Genomic DNA, 25,045 nt, shown 5'->3' with positions numbered 1-25,045 from the left:
AGGTAAGAAGACCCAACTTTGTCCTTGTACATAACGCTGATAGTGATAGTGATGATTTTGAGGATATTGGGGACAATGGTGCCTTTAGAACTATGAGGAATGGTGGTCCGATTGATAACCGGCGTGTGGGTATGGCTAGGGCAGAACCAGACCTAGGAAACTTTGACAGAGATGATGCCTTTAAGCTAAAAATAGATTTACCCTCTTTTGGTGGCGAGCTGGATATAGAGGGATTCTTAGATTGGTTATCGGAAGTTGAGCGTTTCTTTGAGTATGCTGGTATTCCTGATGAGAGGAAAGTTAGACTGGTGGCGTATCGCCTGAAGGGTGGCGCATCAGTTTGGTGGGATCAGATGAGGGAGGAAAGAAGAAGAGGGGGCAGAGATCCGATTAGATCTTGGCTACGGATGAAGGCGATGTTGAGGGAGCGGTTCTTACCGCCGGATTATGAGCAGTATATTTACAGCTCCTACAGGGGATGTTCTCAAGGGACCCGAAGTGTCCATGAGTATACTTCTGAGTTCTTAAGGCTTTCGGCGAGAGCCAACCTGTCTGAAACTGAAAGCCAAAAGACCTCTAGGTATCTAGAAGGGTTGAGATACAATATCCAGGATCGTATTGGCACACAGATGGTGGTTAGAGTACAAGATGCTAGGAATTTAGCCCTCAAGGCTGAGTCCCAGCTGACCGGGAGATCCAGGAGATCCGCCACTACTGAGTATACGCCTGGAGGAAGATATAACGTGAAGTCTTACGACAAAGGCAAGCAGGTGGCGAGTGCCAGTGGGGCCAAGGTTAACAGTGTGGGAAGGGGATCCGTTGGAGATACTAGACCATACAAAGAAGCACCTATACCACCCAAGAGCAACAATCCGTATGCAAGGCCAGCACCTTTCAAATGTTTTCGGTGCAATGAGCCAGGACATAGATCCAACGAGTGTCCTAGAAGGAAGAGTGCCAACATGGTGGAGAGGTATGAAGATGACTATGACGAAGAGGACGAAGTATTTTGTGAACCCTAGGGAGAAGATGATGAGGTGGCGGGTGAAGAGAGGTACGCCATTCATGTGGTACGGCGTTTGTTAGTCTCCAGCCGGATAGAGGGCGATTAGAGGCACCGACTATTCAGGACCCGCTGTCTTGTGAAGGGCGGGCGATGTAATGTGATAATAGATAGTGGGAGCTAAGAGAACATTGTGAGTAGCAGCGCCGTTCAGAAGTTCGGGTTGTTGGTAGAGGCGCACCCTGATCCCTACAGGGTGGGATGGATCAAGAACGTGGGCGAGTTGAGGGTGACCCAGAGATGCAAGGTACCGATTGAGATTGGTAACTATCATGATGAAGTCTGTTGTGATGTGGTCGACATGGACGCATGCCACCTATTATTGGGCCGACCCTGGCAGTTTGATAACAACGCCACCCACGCCGGAAGAGAGAACACTTACAGATTTGTGAAGAATGGGGTGAAGTTTGTCCTTACACCAATGGTGAGAGAGCCAAAGGCCGACGAGAAGTCTACCTTGGTAGTCTGTCCTACACACAAATCGTTCGTCAGCGAATGTGAGGAGAGCCAGATGGTGTATGTGGTGATGGTTAAGGCGAATCACGAGGCCGCCCGAAGGTGCGAGAGAGAGATGCCGAATGAAGTGACCCGCCTACTTGGCGAGTATCAAGATCTGTTCCCCGATGAACTGCCGAGTGGGTTACCACCTTTGAGAGATATCCAACATCATATCGATCTGGTGCCTGGGGCTAGTTTGCCAAGCCTCCCACATTATCGAATGAGCCCAAAGGAGAATGATGTCATGAGACAAAAGGTGGAGGAACTCATCGAGATGGGATACGTTAGGGAGAGTATGAGTCCTTGCGCTGTTCCAGCTTTACTTACACCGAAGAAGGATGGGTCTTGGCGGATGTGTGTTGACAGTAGGGCTATTAACAAGATCACCATCAAGTATAAGTTCCCGATTCCAAGGTTGGATGACATGTTGGACCAACTTGGCGGATCTCGAGTCTTCTCTAAGATTGATCTCAGGAGTGGGTATCATCAGATACGAATCCGATCTGGGGATGAGTGGAAGACTGCCTTCAAGACAAGAGATGGATTGTATGAATGGTTAGTTATGCCCTTTGGGATGACCAACGCCCCTAGTACTTTTATGAGACTGATGAATCAGGTGCTTCGCCCAGTGATTGGGAAGTTCGTAGTTGTGTATTTTGACGATATTTTGATCCACAGCCAGACCTTGGCGGAACATGAAGAGCACTTGCAGACAGTGTTTGACCTGTTAAGGAAACACCAACTATACGCCAACACTAAGAAGTGTGACTTTGTCATGGAGAGCTTAGTTTTCCTTGGATTTGTGGTCAGTGGGAATGGAATCCAAGTTGATGGGGAGAAGGTAGGAGCCATCCGAGAATGGCCTACCCCGAGGAACATGGGGGATATCAGGAGTTTTCATGGGCTAGCAACGTTCTATCGCCGATTCATTAAGAACTTCAGTTCCATAGTGGCCCCGTTGACGGAATGTTTGAAGAAGGGAAAGGGGTTCGAGTGGGCGGACGCCCAAGTAGAGAGCTTCGCCTTGATCAAGGAAAAGCTGAGTACAGCGCCAGTGCTGGCGTATCCCGATTTTGACAAACTGTTTGAAGTTGAGTGTGATGCCAGTGGAATTGGGATTGATGGTGTCTTGATGCAAGAAAAGAGGCCCATTGCATACTTCAGTGAGAAGCTCTGTGAGGCACGACAAAGGTGGGCAACGTATGATCAAGAGTTTTATGCTGTAGTGAGGACATTGAAAGTATGGGAACATTACTTGGTGGGAAAAGAGTTCATCCTCTACACTGACCATCAAGCTCTCAAATACCTGGGAAGTCAGAAGCAACTTCGAAGCGCCATGCACGCCCGGTGGTCTGCCTTCATAGATAAGTTCCCCTATAAGCTTATCCATAAGGCGGGAAAACAGAACATAGTGGCGGACGCCTTGAGTCGGAGGGTTGCACTAATAAAAATAGTCAACTTGGAGACCGATTGTTTCGAACACATCAGAGGAGATTACCTGGCGGATCCTGACTTTGGAAGTATCTGGGAGAAGTGCCAGCGCCAACCTGGGGATGGGGCGTATCACTTGATGGATGAGTATCTAATGAGGGGCAACCAACTTTGTTTACCCTGCACTTCTATCCGCGAGAAGGTGGTCCGAGATCTACATAGCGGATCCCTGGGGGGACATTTTGGGCGAGACAAGACATATGCAGCAGTGAGTTCCCGTTATTTCTGGCCCAAAATGAGAAGAGATGTGGCGTACCTGGTAGAACGATGCTATATCTGCCAGACCGCCAAGGGACACGCTACAAATGCTGGCTTACAGCTATCCTTGCCTGTACCAGAAACCATATGGGAGGATCTGTCCATGGATTTTGTCCTAGGGTTACCCAGAACTCAGAGAGGCATGGATTCCATCTTCGTGGTTGTTGACCGGTTTTCGAAAATGGCACACTTCATACCATGCCGTAAGACTAACGACGCCTCAGCGACTGCCAAGCTATTCTTCAAAGAGGTTGTCAGACTACATGGTGTACCAAAGAGCATTGTCTCAGACCGTGACACAAAGTTCCTGAGTCACTTCTGGCGGACCTTGTGGGCTCTTTTTGATACTTCTCTGAAGTTTAGTACCACCGTCCACCCTCAGACAGACGGACAGACAGAAGTGGTCAATCGGACTCTGGGAAACTTACTGCGCAGCAAATGTAAGGATAAGCCCAGGATGTGGGACGTGGTTTTGGCACAAGCTGAGTTCGCCTACAATGGATCTGTACACTCGGGAACTGGGAAGTCACCCTTTGAGGTGGTATACACTAAGACCCCGAATCACGTCCTTGATATAGCCCATCTTCCCAAAGGAAACGTGACTGCAAACCAGCTAGCCAAAGACTATGTCCAGATGCACCAAGAGGTGAAGGAGACTCTTGAGGAGAGAAACCAGAAACTAAAAGCTAAGGCGGATGAGCACCGCAGGGACCTACAGTTCGAAGTGGGAGATGAGGTTATGGTTCACTTGGGAAAAGAGAGACTCGCCAATGCCACAAGCAGCAAGCTTCGACCGAGAAAGTACGGGCCATATAGGATCACCAAGAAGGTCAATGTCAATGCCTATCACATAGCTTTGCCAAATTAGCTTGGTAAAGTCTCACCGGCGTTCAATGTTCGTGACCTTAGCCCGTGGAAGTCAGATGGCCCTTTGGAGAACAACACAGACAAGCCAGTGCCGAATTTTTTTAAAGAAGGAGAGAATGATGCGGACATCCTAACTGGGATCAATAATCACATGCGCCTTGACGGATCTCCTCTCGGCGTTCCCACAGAGGTTGTATCTAAGAGGGCGGATCCCCTGGACACGCGAGCGGGGCGGATCTAGGCGTACGCCATGAGGCGTACCAACAACTACACTGAGCGGATCTCAAGTTTACTTCCTACCAAAGGAATTCATCAACAACCTCTGACGCTCCGTACCTGCACCTCTGTACCTGTTGTCTGGGCGCATTACCTATCTTACCCTCTTATTATTAACTGTATTGTAACCCTAGTAGGGGTAGTCCCTGTCCTTTGCTTATCTTTTAGAGGTTGTATTTAAACACTCATTTTGTAAGGATAAGGCAACTTTTTATCAATCAAATATCATTTCTCATTGAGATTAAAGGTTTATACCTTTGTTTATCGGGATTCACTCCTTCTAGTCTAGCTAGAGAAGAAGATCTTTGTTGGTTTACGACTAAAACCTCCATTTATCGCTTTCAATCTGTATCACAAAGCCTTGTCTAATTCTAGTCTGCATCATTTAGGCCATTCGGTACAGTCGGATCTGAGTCCTTTCTTGTGTTGCAACAACATAGATTTATTGATCTATGGATAAAAAAAATCGTTCCAGCTCTTGCTAAATTCGGAAAAGGTATAAATAAAAGAATAATAGAGAGCAGATATATTCAGACAGATAAAGAAATCTAAAAAAAATATATGAACACTGACTTAAAAAAATAACAACAAAAAAACTTAACCCAATAGAAGAAAAAAGGAGAAAGATAAATTTATGTCTTCCTTCTCAAAGTAGATCTACAAAAGAAAGAAGTTTAAAGTATAGTACGAGAATTTGACTTTTAAAAGAACATCAAAAGAGGTATTTTTATTTTTTACTTTTAAAAGAAAAAGGCAAGGAATCAAATTAACCATATTCATTCACTATAGGCAAAATGTTATATTTCCTTTATATATATTTAATTGGAAATTTTAAATATCTTGTTGAAAGAAGTTATTAAGATATTAATTAGATGGCATTGATGATACATGCATCTTTATAAAATAAAAGGGTTATGATAATTTGATATAAACTGGTAAAAGTATTCTCACCACAAATTTGATTTTGTATCATATAATTATAATTATAATTATATAAGAAAGATCCAAATGGAGAATTTAATTAGGTGGTCCTTTGGCAAAGTTCTGCTACCTAACCTCTCCATTTTGGTATTATTTGTTTCTAATTATCATATAATTATTCACTAACTAACAAGATCATTTGGCCCACTATATTTTATTAATTATTCACCACAACATTTTTATTTTATTATTATCTTTAAAATTCTCTTGAAGAAACTTAGCTATAGGATCCTACCATTGAAAAATAAATAGAAGGATTGTTTCAAACCTAGCTTCAAATTATATGATATATGCCAACCATCTCAATTAATTAATTAATCCATTCATTTATTCATTAAGTGAAGCCTTTGAAAAAATAGACGGATCAAAAATCTGAATAGAACGTTACCGAGTTATCTCTTATAATGCAGAACCGATGAATAGCAGCTACAAACCGAACCCCATATTATTGATCTCACAACCGCCACACTAAGCAAGCCTAGGAGGAGTTGTTATTGATCCACAAGTTAACGACATACACCGAGAGAGGGGAGGGGGCATGCTACTCTTGAGAAAAGGAAGGTAGAGAGTTTTCCATGATTCTAATTATATTATGTTTTCTTTTTTGGGTCTCGATGTGGTATAGTATTTTATTTAAGGAAAGCTACTTAACATCTGAAGGTTTCTCTACGAAAGCTATTTAAGGAAACACATAGATTAATGAACACGATGGATTCCAAAAGCATGCTCCTCAAATACATATATCTCACAACACGAAAAGATAGGATCCGAAGACCAATCAAGTGCTGACACGTGTCCAGGTACACTTCATTTTTTCTTATAAATAACTTATTGGAAGCCCACATTCACAGGCATCTTACTTCAACTATTTCATTACTCCTTTCATTGTTCTAAGTTAGCCTGATATTCTCTTTGATATTTTCTAACTTAAGTATCGGAGAGGGTTCACCAGAACACCAACCCTTTTTTTTTAACGTTCTTTGTGGTCTCAGGTCACCAGAGTGTAGTCATAAGTTGAATTTGCAAGAAGTTCCATATCAACCCCAACAACTTTTTTCACAAACATAATATACATGTAATTGATGCATGCAAAGAATAAATGATGCTAATTTAGTAGCAAATCTTATGACTCGGTTTAGTTATGGCATTCTTTTGCCTAATTTGGTTATGGCCCTGTTTGGTAAAAAGCATTTTGGGATAAAAAGAGCGGTTTTGACCAACTTTAGAGGTTTGACCACTGAAACCGCTAATTGGAGTGTTTGGTGGAGAGAGGTTTGGGAGAGAGTTTTGGAATGAAAAAGCTCTTAAAAGGAGCTTTTTCAATTAGTGTTTTGCAATATTAAAATTAATGGACTTCTTTAACCCTAATAGATAGACTCTCTCTTCTCCTGCGCCAAAATTAATGCCCTTATTCGTCTTTTTGCACAAACTGCTATTATCAATCAGCTAATTTTTACCAAACAGATCTACACAAACAGCTAATCAAATCAGCTAGTCAAATCAGCTAACAGCTAACAGCTAATTCCCAAACAGGGTTGTTTCAAAGGTTAGTAGGTATATCTACAATCAACTAGTCCAGATCTTAATTTCATCACTCAATAACTGAGCCAATACATGTAGAATCCATGCTAGCATCATCTTCAAGACTCTTTATTATGTTATGAGATATCTAAAAGGCATAAGTCATTAAGGCCTTTTATATTCTAGTTTTGATGATCTGAATTGTGCCGATGCATATTGTGACTCTGGTTGGGGGAGTGCAAAATCACTGGATGGTCTTTAATGTTGATTTTGGTCATCTTATCAGGAAACGTATGGCCTTATGGTTTCACCTGCACACCTTTTTTAAAGGAGAGAAGAATCGAACCTCAAACATGACAAGCATAGGTTCTACTTATTACCCCTCAGATCAACCCTTATTAGTAGTGTCAAATATATTCTCTATCCTAAAATCTTGGCCATCCATTTCATCCAACAACCCTTTACATGACAATTATTGGTCTATTAGTTTCTCATCAAGATGCTTTCTTACTTACCTCAATACTATATATGCATTTCTATTGTACAGAATGGAATAGGATGAGATAATCGTTTTATTTTATATATATATCCGGTTTTGTGAGGGTGGTGTTGGGGTGAAAAATCTGAGTAAGATCAGTTTTAAAGAAGGATGATGGAACAAAATAAATTGAATCTTATATTCAAAATTGATAGAGTGATTGTGGTATATTAATAAGGTGGATTTATAAAAGAAACAATTATTCTTCTTTTCAATAAAGTGTATTTCTATACGTATAAATGCATTAAACCATGAGTTTAAGGAATGAAACTTAAACCAAAAACATATAATATCTATATAGTATTTTACTTGTAATTGTAATGGTCCGGTCGGAATGAGTGGCGTTGGATAGAAGGCTTGAGTAAAGAATAGTCCTAAAAGATGGTGATGGAGCAGAAATGAACAGAATCTCACATCGAAAATAGAGAGAGTGTGACTGAGACTTATTAGTACAGTAAGAATCCAATACATGTGTTAGCGATATTTTGCGAATATGCTAATTTCAACCTTGTCACGTGTGGTTAGGGTGCGGGCGTGCCAGAGAAATTATTTCTCAATTATTAAAGTTGGTTAAGTTTATGGATTTGCGCGCCAAAACTTGAATTCTAAACGAAACGATTGGCGAGGGACGCAAGGATTGAAAAAGTCCCTCTTGGGTCTCTAGCGCCGTTATAAAAACTTTGCTAGATAAATTGTTTTATTTAAGCTAATGTGAATAAATTGAAGACGTGAAAAATAAAGAAATTGAAAGATGCGAAATTGACACAAGATTTAGTGAAAATTGGTATTTTATTGATGAATAAGTGTTTGGAACATGAAATTGGAAATGAATTACAACTGAAAATTTTCTATATTAAACGTATAGACAATCAATTGAACTAAGAAAAGACAAATCAATATAAAGAATTGAGATGCAATTAAAATAAATTGGAATTCAACAACAAACTCGGAGCCACAATAGCTATCTCGGATTGATGTTGAATTTTGGTGTCGGTGCGAGGTCCTTGGAGAGCTGCAACCGGTCGGGCCCGTACGGTATATGATCTTGGCAATGGCAAAACGTTGGTAGGCAAATGGGGCAGATTTAATGCTCAACTTCGGGAGGCTCGTTTGGATGCTTAAGAACACGGAATTGGACGAGTAAATAGGCTAAATTTAACTTCAGGAGGTCAGGAACAAACTTCTATAAGGGATCGAAAGCTAAAACGGATGCTAAGTAGACGAAATTGGGAGTTGAAAATAACTGGACGAATCTGAAAAATTGATTTGAAAACAGAATTATAGCTAGGAATTGAGCAAATTGAAGGCTTGGAATGCTAAATTGAATTGGAAAGGACTTGGAAAGAGGCTATTGAAACTTGGATTAAAGCTGAAGAAGAGCTAAAAGAGGGATTGAAACTAAGAAAAATGAAGAACTTTGAAGAACTTGAAGAACTAGGAGCTAAGAACTAAGAACTAAAAAGAGAGCATTGAGAGTAACCTATAGAGAGGGGTTTGTATGTGTGTTGAGTGTGTGTTTTAATGAAGGGGGGTCTATTTATAGTATTTTGGAGTGGCATTTTGGTAATTATTCAGTGGCATTTTGGTAATTATTCACCAACTAACTCAACCACCTCCATGCCACATCACCCCACTACCTCAACTTCCTCCAACTACCACTAACCACCAATGCCACATCATCCCACTACCTCAACTTCCACAAACTGCTGTTGACTCCTTCCAACTGCTGCCGGAAGAGACGATACGCCCCGCGTATTCTTGGTTACGCCTCGCGTAATGTTGATTACGAGTTGGCGCGTTTTGTTGATGGTGCATACGCGTGGCGTACTTGGCATTACGTCCCGCGTAAGGAAGTATGTCCTGCGTATGAGAATGGACGCCCCGCGTGTTGGAGCTTCTGATCTCGAAACGCCTTGTTGCCAAGTTTTACGCGTGGCGTCTCTGAGGTTACGTCCCGCGTATTGGAGCCTCTGAAGCAGACCTTATCTGGTTGCTTGATCTACGCCCCGCGTATTGGAAGACACGCCCTACGTAGTGCCGGACTTTCTCATCGGTTGGCGGTTAGTTTACAAGTGTATTTTTCATTATTTTCTAGACAAAAATAGAAACTATACCCTAAATTAAACATAAGCTTTCTATATACATAAAAAATAAAATTTATTTTATTTTGGACCAACAATATGTAAACGCGTTTTAAAGCCGTGAAGCTCATGATATTAGATTTGGATCAAAGGGGAACAATATTCGCATAATATCGAACAGACTGTTACAATAATTGTGTAGAAAAGGGAGAGCTAGATAGCTAATATTATAGTAATAAGTAAATAAACACGTGTTCAACAAAGAATATGTACTTGGCATTTGGCAATTTTAACATCTAATTCTCCAATGGGCAAATTTGAGTTTTAGACCTTTTGCTTTTTTAAATTTATATATTTATTTAATTTTTGAAAGGTCATTTTTTCAAGAAAAATATTTGTACAAATTCTGAAATACGACTGTTGGCTTATAATAAAAGTTATAAATAATAATAAAAAATATATAAACATGTCAACTGATATGTAATAATCACCTTTCTGCAATTTAAATCAACGGAAATTCACCAAATTATTTCATTTTTTTAAAATTAATTATATCTCCTCAGCATAACATTTTTATTCGATATATTACTAAATTTTATAAAACAAAATCTTTAAGAATTAACTCTACCCTTTCCATAAATTATAAATTAAATATAGGTTTCAAACTTAAATTTGTATTGCCTCTGTTGAGATTTAGTACATGTTTGTTTCTATTTTCGAAATTTCTTTTTACTTTTCAAATCTAAACAGGAGACAAAAAACGTTTGGTAAAAATTAAAAACAACTACTTTTCTAAACAAAAATCAACTAATATCCGCTGCCTATTCGTAACAGCAAACAGTAAACAGCTAACAGCAACAACAAACAGTAAACAAGAACAGCTGAAACAAATTGACCCTTAGCATTTAAAAAAATGATATAAGATTATAAATACATGTTTAATTAGGGTAATCAAATTAAATTAAGTAGCTTCCTTGCCAATATGGGCAAATGATTTTCCAAATGAAATACGAAATCATTTACGTGTTTTTTTTTTTTTTTGTGAACAAATCATTTACGTGTTGAAACTTGGAAAAGGTGGCTATTGCCTTTGCCTTCATTCATGGATAGGTAACCCAATTTTAAATGGAATGCTAATCATCTCTCCCCAAAAACTCTCTCCATCTTTGTTTTGTTATATAAAAAAAAGTTCGTCAATTTTCGACCTGTATTTTTCTCGCTCATACAATATATTATTTTAAAATAACGATAATGAAAATTCAACATAACATGGGCAATTTTATTAAACTAGACCTTCAAATTCAAAAAGGTTGTATCTGTAAAATGATCTGACAGTGCTTTATATTAATTAAAATGTCACTGTTACATTAAAAAAACTTAAATCAACATCGCGCAAAAAAAAATGTACATCCTTCAAATAAATGGAGACATTTTTGCGTGTGAGAAATAGAGATGAGGACAAGATTTTACGGACAACCTCGTGTTTCAAAGTTTGGGGGTGCAACACGAGGACTTCCTAAGAGATCACTCATCTTAGTACTACTCTCGTCCAAGCACGTTCAACTTCGGAGTTCTGATAGAATATGATGCATTAGTGCTGGTATATGTGGCCGCACCCTTCATTTAACTTCGGAGTTCTGATGGGATCCGGTGCATTAGTGCTGGTATGATTGCACCCCAAAAAGTTTGGAGGTGCAACACAAGGACTTCCCATGAGGTCACCAATCTTAGTACTACTCTCGTCCAAGCATGTTTAACTTCGAAGTTCTGATGGGATCCGGTGCATTAGTGCTGGTATGATCGCACCCCAAAAGTTTGGGGTGCAACACGAGGATTTTCCAAGAGGTCATTCGGTGTTCTGATGGGATCCAGTGCATTAGTGTTGGTATGATCGCACCCCTTCAAAAGTTTTGGGGTGCAACACGAGGGCTTCCCAAGAGGTCACACATCTTAGTACTGCTTTCCCCCAATTACGGTTAACTTCGGAGTTCTGATGGGATCCGGTGCATTAATGTTGGTATGATCGCACCTAAAATTGTTTGCTAATTAAAATAAGGGATATATTAAAAAAAAAACCTATAATTTCACGTTTTTTCAAATAAGTCCTATGGTTTTGTACAAATAAAGGACTGAGGTCCTAGTCGTTATCGAAATCGCGAAACTGACGTGTCAAGGGGTATTTTTGTCCAAAATTTTTCCACTCTAAAGTCATTTGTTTGAGATATATTTGTAAAAATGTGAGAGTGATTTTTGGAATGATTTCTTTAAATAATTAATCATTGATTAATTGTTTAAGTAAGATTAGTTAGTTATTGAAAGGTGAAATTGAGAAAATTGATGGATTTTTGAATTTGGAATTAGAATTACAAGTTTTTGGGATGTGGAAGTTGGGCAGTTGCATGGATCATACAAAACGTGCAAAAGGGGAATTATAAAGAAATCAAGCTTAAATAGAAAAATAGGCAACAGAAAGATGGACCTTCAATTCAAAACACAACATAGAGAATTCCAAATACAATTTTCTAACCTCAACAAATTTTAATTTTTAGGAGTATTCCAAATCTAGTAAGTTAATTCAATTTTACAACTACCTCAAATTTCAATTTTGTGGATTGTTTGAGTACTTTTGATGCATTGTCCTCAATTAATTTCTATTTTAAAGAATTAATTGCGAATTTTAAACTTTTCGTTTTTCAGTTTTTAAACAATAGTCTCTTTTCAAAAGTTAGATGTTCATATTTTATAAACCTTCTACAAACTTTTTGACACGCTCTAGTACAGATCAAAAAGAAATTCTAAAGATAAAAATGTTGTTGCGTCCAAAGATACAAATTATATGTCTAGTAACACATAATAAGTTACTGATATGGGAGATTACTACATTTCTTGAAGGCATGACGACATGAATATTATCCCTCTTACCTAACAACGGGAGGGACCCATTACCATAAAGATGAAGAGGATCTTCAGGTACTTGGTTTGGAGGTAGTGGAACCGTAAAAAAGATATAAAATGGGTCAAAGGAGGGCTTGAATTCGACGCTCTCACTCTGATGCATAAGTAATTGGCATATTTTTTTTGTAAAGAATAAGATAGATGAAAATAGAATTCTAGCGTGCAAAAAATGAGATACATTGGCTGCACCATTTTCCTTCTTTAATTATAAAGCTCCGAGGATATTTTGAGAAAACATGTTGAAGTAATAATCAAAATGAAGGAGTTAATTATAATAATATCTAGTAATCATATATGGTATGGTGTAGGTAACTATAATCAGACACTAAAGTTGTATTTGTTTTCTATTTTTCCAGTATATAAGGTTATGCCTTACTTGAATAAAGGCTAAGCCGTTTTTCTGATGTTTTCTCAAAATAGCTTTTGACATGGTATCAGAGCGATGGTTAGAAAACAAAGAAAACAACAAAAATATAAACGTCGAGAGGTTGTGAGTTCTTATTGATCTACTGAATCTGAATCCTATTTCAAAGAGGAAGACGAAGAGTACGATTCCACTAATTTCGAAGAAACAGTAGCAGATTTTGAAAAACGGAGATCATACTATGAATCGCAACACGAATCAAGATCATGATGGAGACTTGTCGCAACATTTGTAGTCAAATCCTCACAATTTTCACTCCTCATGTTCTAATTCTGATAATCCTGGTGTTGTGTTGGTAAGCACATTGCTTACAAACAACAATTATTTTACCTAGAGACATTAAATGATTAGGGCGCTGACAATGAAGAAGAAGTTACGATTTGTTCAATTGGACAATCCAGCACCTCAAAAGACTGCCACAAATACAACAGCTTATGATACATGGAAATGGACAGATTGCCTTATAATTGCCTGGATTTTGAACTCAATCCATAAGGATTATATAGACTCATTCATGTTTGTTGTATCTGCTCATTTATTGGGAAAGATATGGAGCAAAGATTTGGGGGAAAGAACTCTCCTATGCTCTTCCACCTCAAACAACAATTGAGCAGGACAACTCAAAGTAACCTAACTGTCTATGCTTACTTCGATGCTTTGAAGAAATTATAGGATGAAATATTTCTCTTGCGTCCTCCACCTGTTTGTGAATGTGCCGTAGCCAAAACATGTATCTGTAATGCGTTTCAGGGTATCGTAAATATAAATGATAAGGATAAATTGATGCAATTCTTGAGCGGACTCAATGAAGGTTATGAGCACGTTATAAATCAGCTTTTATTGTTAGATCCACTACCTACTATCAACAAGGGTTTCTCAATGGTTCTACAAATTGATAAGCAAAAGGAACTAGTGATTGATCAGACTCTAGATTTAGCAAATTATTCTGCCTCCGCTGCTTCTAAGTCTACACAAGTTGATATGCTGAAGAACATAGAAAAAGAGAACAAATGTTGTGAACATTGTCACAAGACTAGACATCTCAAAATAGAGTGTTTTAAGATCATCGAATATCTTGTGTGGTTCAAGGATCCACGAAAGAGAAAAGATCGGGGCAAGAATACTAACAATACAGTAAGAGCTAATCTGAGCACAGCTACAACAGATGCAAAATTCACTCTGTTTGATGGATCTCAGGATGAGAACAAAGACAGTTATGGAGAATCGATGGAAGTTATGTTGAAGGAGGTTTATAAGATGTTGAAAGCAAACAACAACAACCACAACAATCACAATAATCTAATTTTGGCGATTTCTCTGCTTTCGCTGGCATGTATGGTAAACTTTCTCCCATAACTAATGTTACTAATAATCTTTCTTATTGGATTATTGGTAGTGGCGTATCCGGCCATATGACACCAAGTCTGTCACTCTTTGTGCATCCACTAGAAGTAAATTTCAAACGAACGGTTGTTATGCCTGATGGAAATAATCAGGAAGTAAAACATGTATGAAGGATTGATTTCTCATCACAGATCTGCCTTCACAATGTTCTGCATATATTGCAATTTCATTTCAACTTGCTCTCTATTGGACAGTTATTGCAGTACTCTAATATAATAGTGATTTTTCTACCGAATCGTTGTTATTTGCATGACCGAATTACATATAAACTTCTGGTAATTGGATGGTACTCTGGCGGATTGTACAAGCTAACTAAATGATCTTTTCCAAATCACTACTCCAGGCTTTAGAGACTAATGCTGGTGGTTTGTCTAAATTCATACATTGTTTAATGTTTAAATAAAGAAGTAAATGCCTATCATCTTAGATTAGGACATGCTTCTAGGGGTGGGCAAAAAAATCGGTCAAACCGGTAACCGAACCGAAAATCGATAATCCGAACCGGAAAAAACGGTTAACCGAACCGGTGGTTTTCTTAATGGTTAAAAAAATAGATAGGTACCGGTTTCAGTTTCGGTTTCGGATTAGAGTGTTTAAAAACCGCGGTTAACGGTTAACTGAACCGTTTAATAAATATAAATTTAAAAAAATATATATATGTCATTTGATGACAAAGGCAAGGTAAATATAAATATAAATACATAGATTATACTGCTTAATATAAATACATAGATTAATATAAATATATAACATAGATTATACTGCTTTAGGTTGTAATAACTACTTTGACGAAATATTATTTACATTTCTTTATGTTTTAAATGTAAACTTGATGGATTGTTTTTTAATTTGATACTTATGTTTGAATTCTGAACTTTTATATGAATTCGTTTCGTTTGAATTTTTGAAATTATGTGTATTTTAATATTGTTTAAAAATTTAGATTTGGGTAAAAATTATGGTTAACCGTTGATTTTTGGTTAACTAGTGAGAATTGGTTAAAAACTGTTAACCGGAAAACCTAACAAAAATTAATGGTTAACCGGTTGTATGGTTAACCGATTGATATGGACCAATTTCGGTTTGGATGGCTAAAAAACCGTTGATAACGGTTCGGTTAATTTTTTTGCCTAATGAACCGGTTAACCGAACCGTACCCACCCCTACATGCTTCAGATGAAGCACTTGCTCATATACCTAATGTGTAGGTCAAGTTATTAAGTGATAATTATAATGTTTGTCCTAGCTCTAAACAACATTGTTTCTCTTTTTATAAAAGTCTTATTTTTACCATAAGAAAGCTGCAGTTGATACATATAGATTTGTAGGGTCCATATAAAGTTGCTTCTCTTACATGTGCCAATTATTTTTTAACTATTGTTGACGATTATACTCGTGCAACTTGGGTAATCTTATTACAGAACAAAGCACAAGTCAGTAAAGTTGTTGAGATTTTTTTGTTGATGATAAAACTCAATTTGGGACAGTTGTTCAAACAGTGAGAAGCGATAACGGAACAAAGTTTATAAATTCTCAATGTGAGAGTCTATTTCAACAGCAAGGTATAATACACCAAAAAAGTTGTGTTTACACTCCTCAATAAAATGGAGTCATGGAAAGGAAGCATCCACAATTATTGGATATTACAAGAGCATGCCTTATGCAATCTGGATTTCCAGTACAATACTAGGGAGAAGTTATATTACTATCTACCACCATGGTACATATTCTACCAACTAATGTCCTGGATTGGAAAACTCCATATGAGATGCTATATGACAAACTACCCGACTATTCAAGATTTCATCTGTTTGGGTGTTTGTGTTACTATTCAGATGTAACACCTCTCAAAGATAAGTTCCAATCAAGAGGTCATAAAGCCATGTTTCTCGGTTTTGTTGCAGGACATAAAGGATATAAAGTTATGGACTTGGAGACAAAACAATGCAAGGTGTCCAGGGATGTAGTTTTCAAGGAATTACAATTCCCAAATAAGCCATCTACTTTTTCCTTTGACAAGAAATTAAGAGTAAATTACACCAATGGTGCCTGAAATTTACCTTAGATTACATTTTGTCCCAAAAATATATCTGAAGTAACGATTACCGGACAATTTAGTATATTTTACCGGTTAATGGCCACTCAATGCGAGTTTGATGAGTAAATTACATTGATGGTACCTGAACTTTACCCTAATTTATATTTTGGTACCTAGATTTCATTTTGTCCAAAAAATACACATGAAGTAAAGACGACTCAATATTTTAGTACATTTGACCGATCAGTGATCGGTCAACGCGAGTATGACCATTTTAAATTAAAAATTGAGACTCATCATACACTCAATTAACATAAAATTACAATAGTTATTATAATTTTATGTTAATTGAGTGTATGGTGAGTCTTAATGTTTAGTTTAAAATGGTCAAACTCACGTTACCCGGTCACTAACCGATAAAATGAACTAAATTTTTCAGTCACCTTTACTTGAGTTATGTTTTTAGGATAAAATAAAATTCAGGTACCAAAGTGTCAATTATGGTAAAGTTCAGGTACCATTGATGTAATTAACTCATGAAACTCGCGTTGTTCAGTCATTAACCGGTAAAATATACTTAATTATCCAATCATTATTACTTCAGGTATATTTTTAGGACAAAATGTAATCTAGGTACCAAAGTGTGAATATGGTAAAGTTTAGGGACCATTGATGTAATTTACCCAAGAAATTAATACATTAGATTTACCTGATGTTGGCCTCACTACTACATTACCACCTATTTCTATAACCCAACCTACTGCATCACATGCTCCTATGACACAACCCACATCTCAAATTGTACCACAAAATCCAAATTTTACAACTCGCACCTGGAGTGAGAAATAAAACCTCTCATTTGGCTCCAAGATTTTGTCTATTTAGCCTTAGCCAACAAAGAGAATTTGAGTGGGCCTTTACCTTTTATTTTTTTTATATCACCTTCACATTTGAATTTTATTTGCAATGTTTCAGTTGAGAAGGAACCTGAAAATCACATAATTGCTGCCAAGGATCCAGATGGGTTAAGGCAATGCAAATAGAGCTTGATGCTCTTGACAGTAATCAAACATCACATTTGAATTTTATTTGCAATGTTTCAATTGAGAAGGAACCTGAAAATTACATAATTGTTGCCAATGATCCAGATGGGTTAAGGCAATGCAAATAGAGCTTGATGCTCTTGACAGTAATCAAACATGGACCATTGAAGGCCTACCTCTAGGAAAGAAATGTATTGACTCTATGTGGGTTTTTAAGATTAAATATAAAGCTGATGGTGAGATAGAAAGGTTCAAGGCTCGGTTGGTGGCCAAAGGGTACAGTCAAACTCAAGGCATAGATTTTGATGAGTCATTCAGTCCAGTGGCCAAAAATATTACTGTTCGAATCATGCTAGCAATTTCAACAGCCAAGCAACAACCCTTACATCAGATCGATGTTAATAATGCGTATTTGCATCATTTTCTTGAGGAAGATGTCTATTTATCGCCACCACCATGTTACAACAAATGTCATCAAGGAAAAGTGTGTCATCTAGTCAAGTCCCTTTATGACTTGAAGCAAGCGGGATGACAATGGCATAAGGAAATTTCCTCCAAACTTCTTGATTTCAGATTTCAGATGAGTTATCACGATCATTTCCTCTTTCATAAAAAAAAATACTACTAACGCTCCTATCTATCCTGTGATATATGTTGATGATATACTAATTACCATCCTTGGCATTAAACAAGTGGAAGAGGTGAAAATCTATCTTGATCAATTGTTTACTACCAAAGACATATGGCCGCTTAAATATTTTTTAAAAGTGGAGGTTGTCGAATCAAAAGAAAGGATTATTTTGTCGCAAAATAAGTATATATGAGATATTCTTAGTGATACAAATTCTAGATGCTAAACCAACAAGCAGTCCTTTACCAACATGTCTAGTACTTATAGATCCAGGTGATTTATTACCTAATCCTGAAATTTTTAGATGAATGGTGGAAAGATTACTTTATCTCAATTTCGCAAGACAATACATTGCTTATGCGACAGCTGAGCCAATTTATGCAAAGCCCAAGAAAACATCACTTGCTTGCTGCTCAACATGTTCTAAGATACTTGAAGGTAATTATGGGTTGTTTTATCCAGGTCAAGAAAATGGAGATTTACAAATTAAAGCATTATGTGATGCTGATTGCGGAACTTGCAAAAGTACCCGAAGGTCTTTAACCGGGTTTTGCATTTTCTTGGATAAAGCACTTATTTCTTAGAAGACAAAGAAATAAGCAATTGTAAGCAAGTCTTCTGCCGAACCAGAGTATATGAGCATGGCTCAAACCAGTTATGAAATAAAATTGGTCAATTGCTTACTTGAAGAATTTGGAGTAATGTCTTCATTGCTGATTCAGTTGTACTGCGATAACTCAACCGCTATTGTCATAGCAAAGAATCTAATCTTCCATGAGAAAATCAAGCATGTGAAAATTGGTTGTCACCTAGTGAGAAATTATGTCGAAACAGGTTTCATCAAGACTCATCATGTTTACACAAAACAACAGCTGACAGACTTATTCACAAAGCAACTCAGTCATAATCAAATGCTTAAGTGAGATGGGAGTGGTGAATATCAAGAAAGTTCATTTTGAAGGGGGAGCGTTGAAGTAATAATCAAAATGAATGACTTAATTGTAATAATATCTAATAATCACATATGGTACAACGTATGTAACTATAGCGAGACACTGAAGTTGTATTTGTTTTCTATTTTTCCAGTAATAAGGCCATGCCTTACTTGAATAAAGGCTAAGACGATTTTCTGATGTTTTCTCAAACTCGCTTTTGAGAAAACCTTAGTTTCCTTGTTTTACTTGGCATTCTGAACAGGTGCATGGATGGGGTTAGAAATGTATTATCTGATGGGACTATACATGGATTTAGTGTGTGCTAACTTTAAGTCGAGCAAATCGAAATTATGCTTTTGAATTTGAGCATTTCCATTCTATTAGTCCACGTGTTCAAGACAATTGCATTCTTATCGAAACTCTTGATTGGACATATCATTAATCCACATGGTATATTGAGTTATTTTTCTATTATCAATATATATAAGGTATGAATCGATTAAATAGTATAATATATAAAAGAAAATACATAAAAAGGGCCGACATACATTGCTAGTGTCTCCATTGAAAAATTGTTGGTGATAGATCCGAGTTGAGGGACTTGTTGTGATGATGATGAACATAGTATGAATAAATATTTTAAAATCAAACAAAGATTCGTAGTCTTTTGATGGTTAGTCTTTACCTAATAAAGTTGTATTTATATTCATATGCCCATTCCTTTCCTTAGAGAGAAATCTGGACTTTAGCCGACGTTTTACATTATTAATTTATTAGTGGACCCAACCAATGCGAGTAAGGATTTATGTTTGGGCTTCCTACAGGAATATCATAACTAATTATAAAATTACAACTAAATTAGATTATCAAATTTAATTCTGAATATATCATTATTTATTATATATATAATAAGTAAAATATGATTTTACATCCCAATTTAAAAATTCTAAATTTCAATTTATAAATTTTGAATCCGAGATAATATGTTCTAGATCCCTAATTTATAAACTCTAGTCTTTAAAATAGATTAAAAATAATGATTTATTAGTTTGACATAATTTAAAATTATTACTTGATATAGTTATAAATAGTTTAATAAATGAATTTCTATGTAATTTTCCCTTTATCTTTATGTTAATATGCTACACATTTAAATTAAATGTATCTCTCACAATGGAAGTTTCAAGTTAAATTGATTAATTTTCAATATAAAACTCAAAGCGTTACATGTTTTATTTATCTTTGAAATAGTATGTTTTATAGTTTAAAATAAAGAAAATTACAGTTTTTTTATAACCACGTCACACGTATAAAAGATGGATTTTCTAACTATTAAAGATGCAAATTTTAAACCGAAATAAAATAAATAAAGTTATGTTAATGGAAAAACTGATTTTTTATTTTATCAACACAACAAAAAAATCATAAGTTTAATGTAATGTACTGAGAGAAGTCAATGGGTCAATGTATACTTATGTTGGTTTTTGCAAAAAAATAATAAAAAAAAAAAGTAAAAAATTTCACGTTGTTAAGATTTGTCTTTATATCTTGATATTTTAATTATCAAATCATTAATCAAAGTTGGAATTCATTTAGCATAAAAATAAAAAAATAAGCTTATAAATTCATCTAACATAGCTAGCATAAAAAGTACTTTTATATTAAAAAATTATTATTCATCAAAGGATTATATTATAATAATCTGTCACGCAAAAAAAAGAAATTCAAAAAATTAAGATAATAAATTTGGAAATTTGATAGAAAATTATGAACAAAAATTAAAAACCGCACTTATTTGAACAATGTTTTCTTTTTTAGTTTCTTAATGTTGGAATTATTTGGTATGAGTCAAATATAATCCGTCAATGAAAAAAATGAGTAAGGACATAGGTTATAAATGTGTAATTAGAGTAAAGACCCAATTAGTGGCTATAAAATAAATAATCACACCCTATCACTTAACTCTAATGGATAAGTTAAGAGAGAATGCTCTATAACCTCAATTTTTCACTATGCCCCCTGTCTCAAGGGTTGCAGTTAGTTCGTGAATCTATTATGTCTTGTTCCCATTAATCTCGGCGTAGTTGATTCATGAACAGTAACACAAAAATCGTTGTTTTCGTTCTTTCGTATTTATATAAGCTTGCACTCAATATAATTGCTTGCACTCGTAAAATGTTTCATCCAATCTTGCTAACAAAAATGAAAATTATATTTATAATAATAATAGTAAGTATATATATATCACCGAGTTTATTGGATTTTGAAAACCAAAAGCATAAACCATAACCATTAACCATTATTTTTAAAATTAAAAACTTTACATTAGTTCATGGAATTCAGTTAACCTAACTTTTAGTTTGGTTTCGGTTTGATTTTTCGCTTTTTAAGTTTTCTAGTTTTTTTGTGAACCCTTATTAGTTTAAGCTTTTGGATCAAATGGTTTATCAATATGGATAATAAAGCCACTTAGATTAAGTAGTTGAAGGTTTAAATCCTAACAACTTCAACTTCAAGTAAATGAAATCTAACCACATGCTAAAATGAATATGAATTATACACGCTTCAAGCTTGCAGAAATACATCAAAAGTAACAGTAAAATGTTTTTTTGGAGTAAAATTAGAGGTTTGAACTACTTTAAAAGGCCGCTAATCATAGTGTTTTTTTTTGAAAGACGCTAATAATAGTGTTTAGTAAAGAGACGTTTGAAATAGTTTATTGGATCCAAAAAAAAAAACTTTACGTTAGAAGATAGGATTGGGGTTAGCTTCCCTAGGCTAATTCCTGGGTAGTTTGTTGTTGTTCGTTTTTCTTTTCCTTTTCTACAAAAAAAAAAAAGTAAAAAGACGTTTGAAATAGTTTATTGGATCCAAAAAGCTAATTTTGAAAAAACGGGTTTTAGGAGTTTTTTAATTAGCTTATTGTTCAATCTCTTTTAAAGTACATTTTTATCCTTAATTACAACTCTTTAACTTCAAATAAAGTTTTACCATGTCCTTATTTGTCATTTTACATAAACAGTTATTAGTAATCGGTTAAGTTTTACCAAACAAGTTTATACAATCAGCTAGCCAAATCAGTTAAACAAAAAGATAATTAGCTAACAGTTAATGTAACCAGCTATCAACTAACAGTTATTTATCAAACAGAGCGCTTTAAAATCGAATGCTTTTCTAATATCTTAGAAGTATATATAAATATGTCTCTTCTTCCAAATATACTAGCAACTCATTTTTATTTTTGGTAAAATACTAACAAGTCTTAATGAACATAGTAAAGTTTTGTACTTTTCTTTTTGTCAACTGCTAAATACCGCAACCAAATTCTTTATCACCGCCTCTTTTGGACTTTTTTTACCATTCTCATAATTTTGATCAAAAACTGAAAATTCTCTCTCCAAAATCATAAACCCGAACAACAATAATTGAAATTATGAAAATAATTGATGTGTGACAATCCGAACCCCGAAAATGGATGATTACGAGTCGGAAACATTAAGATTTACATCATTTTATCAAAGAACTCATGAAAATAATACATATTTTTCATACGATTTTACATTTTTCGTCACAAAAAATAGGAGAATTTTTCTATTTTTCGTCATAAAAAATTGAATAATTTAGTATTTTTCGTCACTAAAATTTTTACGATTTTTCATATTTTAAAATTTGGCCTAAACGGATGCGGCATACCGTTCGACCCATGGTGGGAACGGATGCAGCATACCGTTCGACCCATGGCGGGAACGGATGCGGCATACCGCTCGACCCATGGTGGAAAAGGATGCAACATCCGTTCCCGCCATGGGTCGAACGGTATGCCGCATCCGTTTAGGCTAAATTTTTTTTCTCAATTTCGAAATTTTTTTTATGCCAAGGCAAAATTATCCAATGGGTGGAATTTGGTTGCAGTAATACCCTTTCTTTTTGGTTGAGAAATTCTCTCAAGATTCATTATGGATTCTAAAATTAAATTAAATAGATGGTTGAAGATCTACATAGATTCCTAAAGTTTTCTCTGGATTTTGGATCAAAATTCTAACATTCTTTTCGTTAGCTTTTCAATTGATTAAATTTATCCACACTTTTCATTTTTAGTAATAATCATTTTTTCTTACAGTTTATAGCAATAATGTAAACATGCTATATGTTAAGAATTGTAATAAGTCTAAATATAACGGTAATATGGGTTGGAATAAATGATTCATAATCGAACATAATCAAATGCTTTGTTTGGTAAAGAGTTTTTGGAATAAAATTAGAAGTCTGAGATACTTTTATATTTTTAACTAGTCAAACCTCTAATATTGGTTTTTGGTGAAAAGATGTTTGAAATAGCTTACTGGATCAAAAAAACTAAATTTGAAAAAAAAAAACTGGTTTTATAATTTTTTTCAATTAGCTTGCTGCTCATCTTTTTTTAAAGACATCTTTACCCCTAGTGACTACATTTTAATCCTAAATAAAGGTTTTATCATGTCCTTCTTTGTCATTTTACACAAATAGTTATTAGCACTCAGCTAAGTTTTATCAAACAAGTTTACACAATCAGCTTCTCAAATCAGTTAAAAAAAGGCTTAATACATCATTTGCCCCATGAACTTGTCTAAAAAACTTGATTGGCCCCCCTGAACTTTCAAAGTGTTCCGATAGCCCCTGAACTTGCATAAAATGTTCAGTTAGCCCTCTGAACTTGCGTAAAATGTAATCAATTGATCACTCGGTCACAAAAAAAGTAAGTTAAATGCAGAAGATGTATTCCACGCATCTTAGAATGTTATTACATAATTAAAAAATAAATTAAAAATGAAGTTATTACTTGCTCAACTATACAACTTGTCTTCTCTAATAGTAAAACTGCATACTCCGATTTTGGTCGTTTTACTTTTTTTTAAGACTCTTACAATACATCTTCCGCTTTTAACTTACTTTTTTGCAACCGAGTGATCAATTGATTATATTTTATGCAAGTTCAGGGGGCTAACTGAACATTTTATGCAAGTTCAGGAGGCTATCGAGACACTTTGAAAGTTCAGGGGGCCAATTAAGCTTGTTGGACAAGTTCAGAGGGCAAGTGATTTATTAAGCCAAAAATAAACAATTAGCAGCTAATGTAATCACCTAACAACCATTTAACGGCTAATGTAATCAGTTAACAACCATGTCCTTCTTTGTTATTTACATAAATAGTTATTAGTACTTAGCTAAGTTTTATCAAACAAGTTACACAATCAGCTAACCAAAAAATAAGGGTAGTGCTATATACCGCAAAGGTTATACTTTCCACCGCACTCTTTTGACATTTATGCTCTCCTCACAATTTCAAACCAATAACCAAAAACTCTCAAATCCTCTCTAGCTTTTGAAGCTTTTCATAAAACCCGACCTAAAACGACATGCCGCCAAAGGAAGGAAGGGGAAAAGGCTTAATGAATCTTCCGATAAGTTTTTTTTTTAAAAAAATATGTCCGAAATCACGGGTTCCGCCTCCGAAATCGGAGGCGGAACCCATTTTTTTTGCCTAAACGAAACTCCGGCGCAGTTGCCACTACGGGTGGAACAGACGAACTGTTCGTTCCGCCCGTGGTGGCAACGGCGTCGGCCAAGGTGGAAAGTATGGCACACCCGTTCTGCCATCAGGTGGAACGGGTGGCGCACCCGTTCCACCGTAAGGTGGAACTGGGTTCCGCGCTCGTTCCACCTGATGGTGGAAAGGGTGGCGCATCCGTTTAGGCTTATTCCTTAAAAAAAATCAAACTTTAAAAAACGAATTTTTAATTTAAATTTATATCGTAAGATTACTTCGTGTTCGAAATCATGGTCTTCGGGAATACTCGGGTCCATTTTCGTCAAATTCGGATTTTTAGGCTTGGGAGAGAAAGAGAGAAAAAAAATTGAGTTTTTGAAAAAAAATAAAATGAGAAGGGCATAAATATCAAAAGGGTGGGGTGGATGGAAAAAAAAAAAAAAAAAAAAGTTGCAGTAGGAGCTCACAAAAATAATGAACAAACAAACCGGTGATTACAAATATTTTATTGGTT

At 35.8% G+C, this 25,045-nt stretch overlaps 1 non-coding gene and 2 pseudogenes across 1 annotated transcript; all 3 read right to left on the bottom strand.

The window, feature by feature from the left end:
• Window positions 1-11,069: 11,069 nt before the first annotated feature.
• Window positions 11,070-11,252, bottom strand: LOC136231399 (5S ribosomal RNA; annotated as a pseudogene).
• Window positions 11,253-11,263: 11 nt separating this feature from the next.
• On the bottom strand, window positions 11,264-11,382 carry LOC136231509 (5S ribosomal RNA). The gene has a single exon (XR_010689885.1). It is a non-coding gene; the product is annotated as a 5S ribosomal RNA (ribosomal RNA).
• A 104-nt stretch (window positions 11,383-11,486) lies between these two features.
• LOC136231469 (5S ribosomal RNA) lies at window positions 11,487-11,605 on the bottom strand (annotated as a pseudogene).
• Window positions 11,606-25,045: the final 13,440 nt, after the last annotated feature.

The sequence above is a fragment of the Euphorbia lathyris genome, chromosome 5 (assembly GCF_963576675.1).
Source record: "Euphorbia lathyris chromosome 5, ddEupLath1.1, whole genome shotgun sequence".
In the NCBI taxonomy this organism is placed as follows: Eukaryota; Viridiplantae; Streptophyta; class Magnoliopsida; order Malpighiales; family Euphorbiaceae; genus Euphorbia; species Euphorbia lathyris.
The sequence above is the reverse complement of the archived record's forward strand: the minus strand, read 5'-3'. Positions and strand labels throughout refer to the sequence as shown.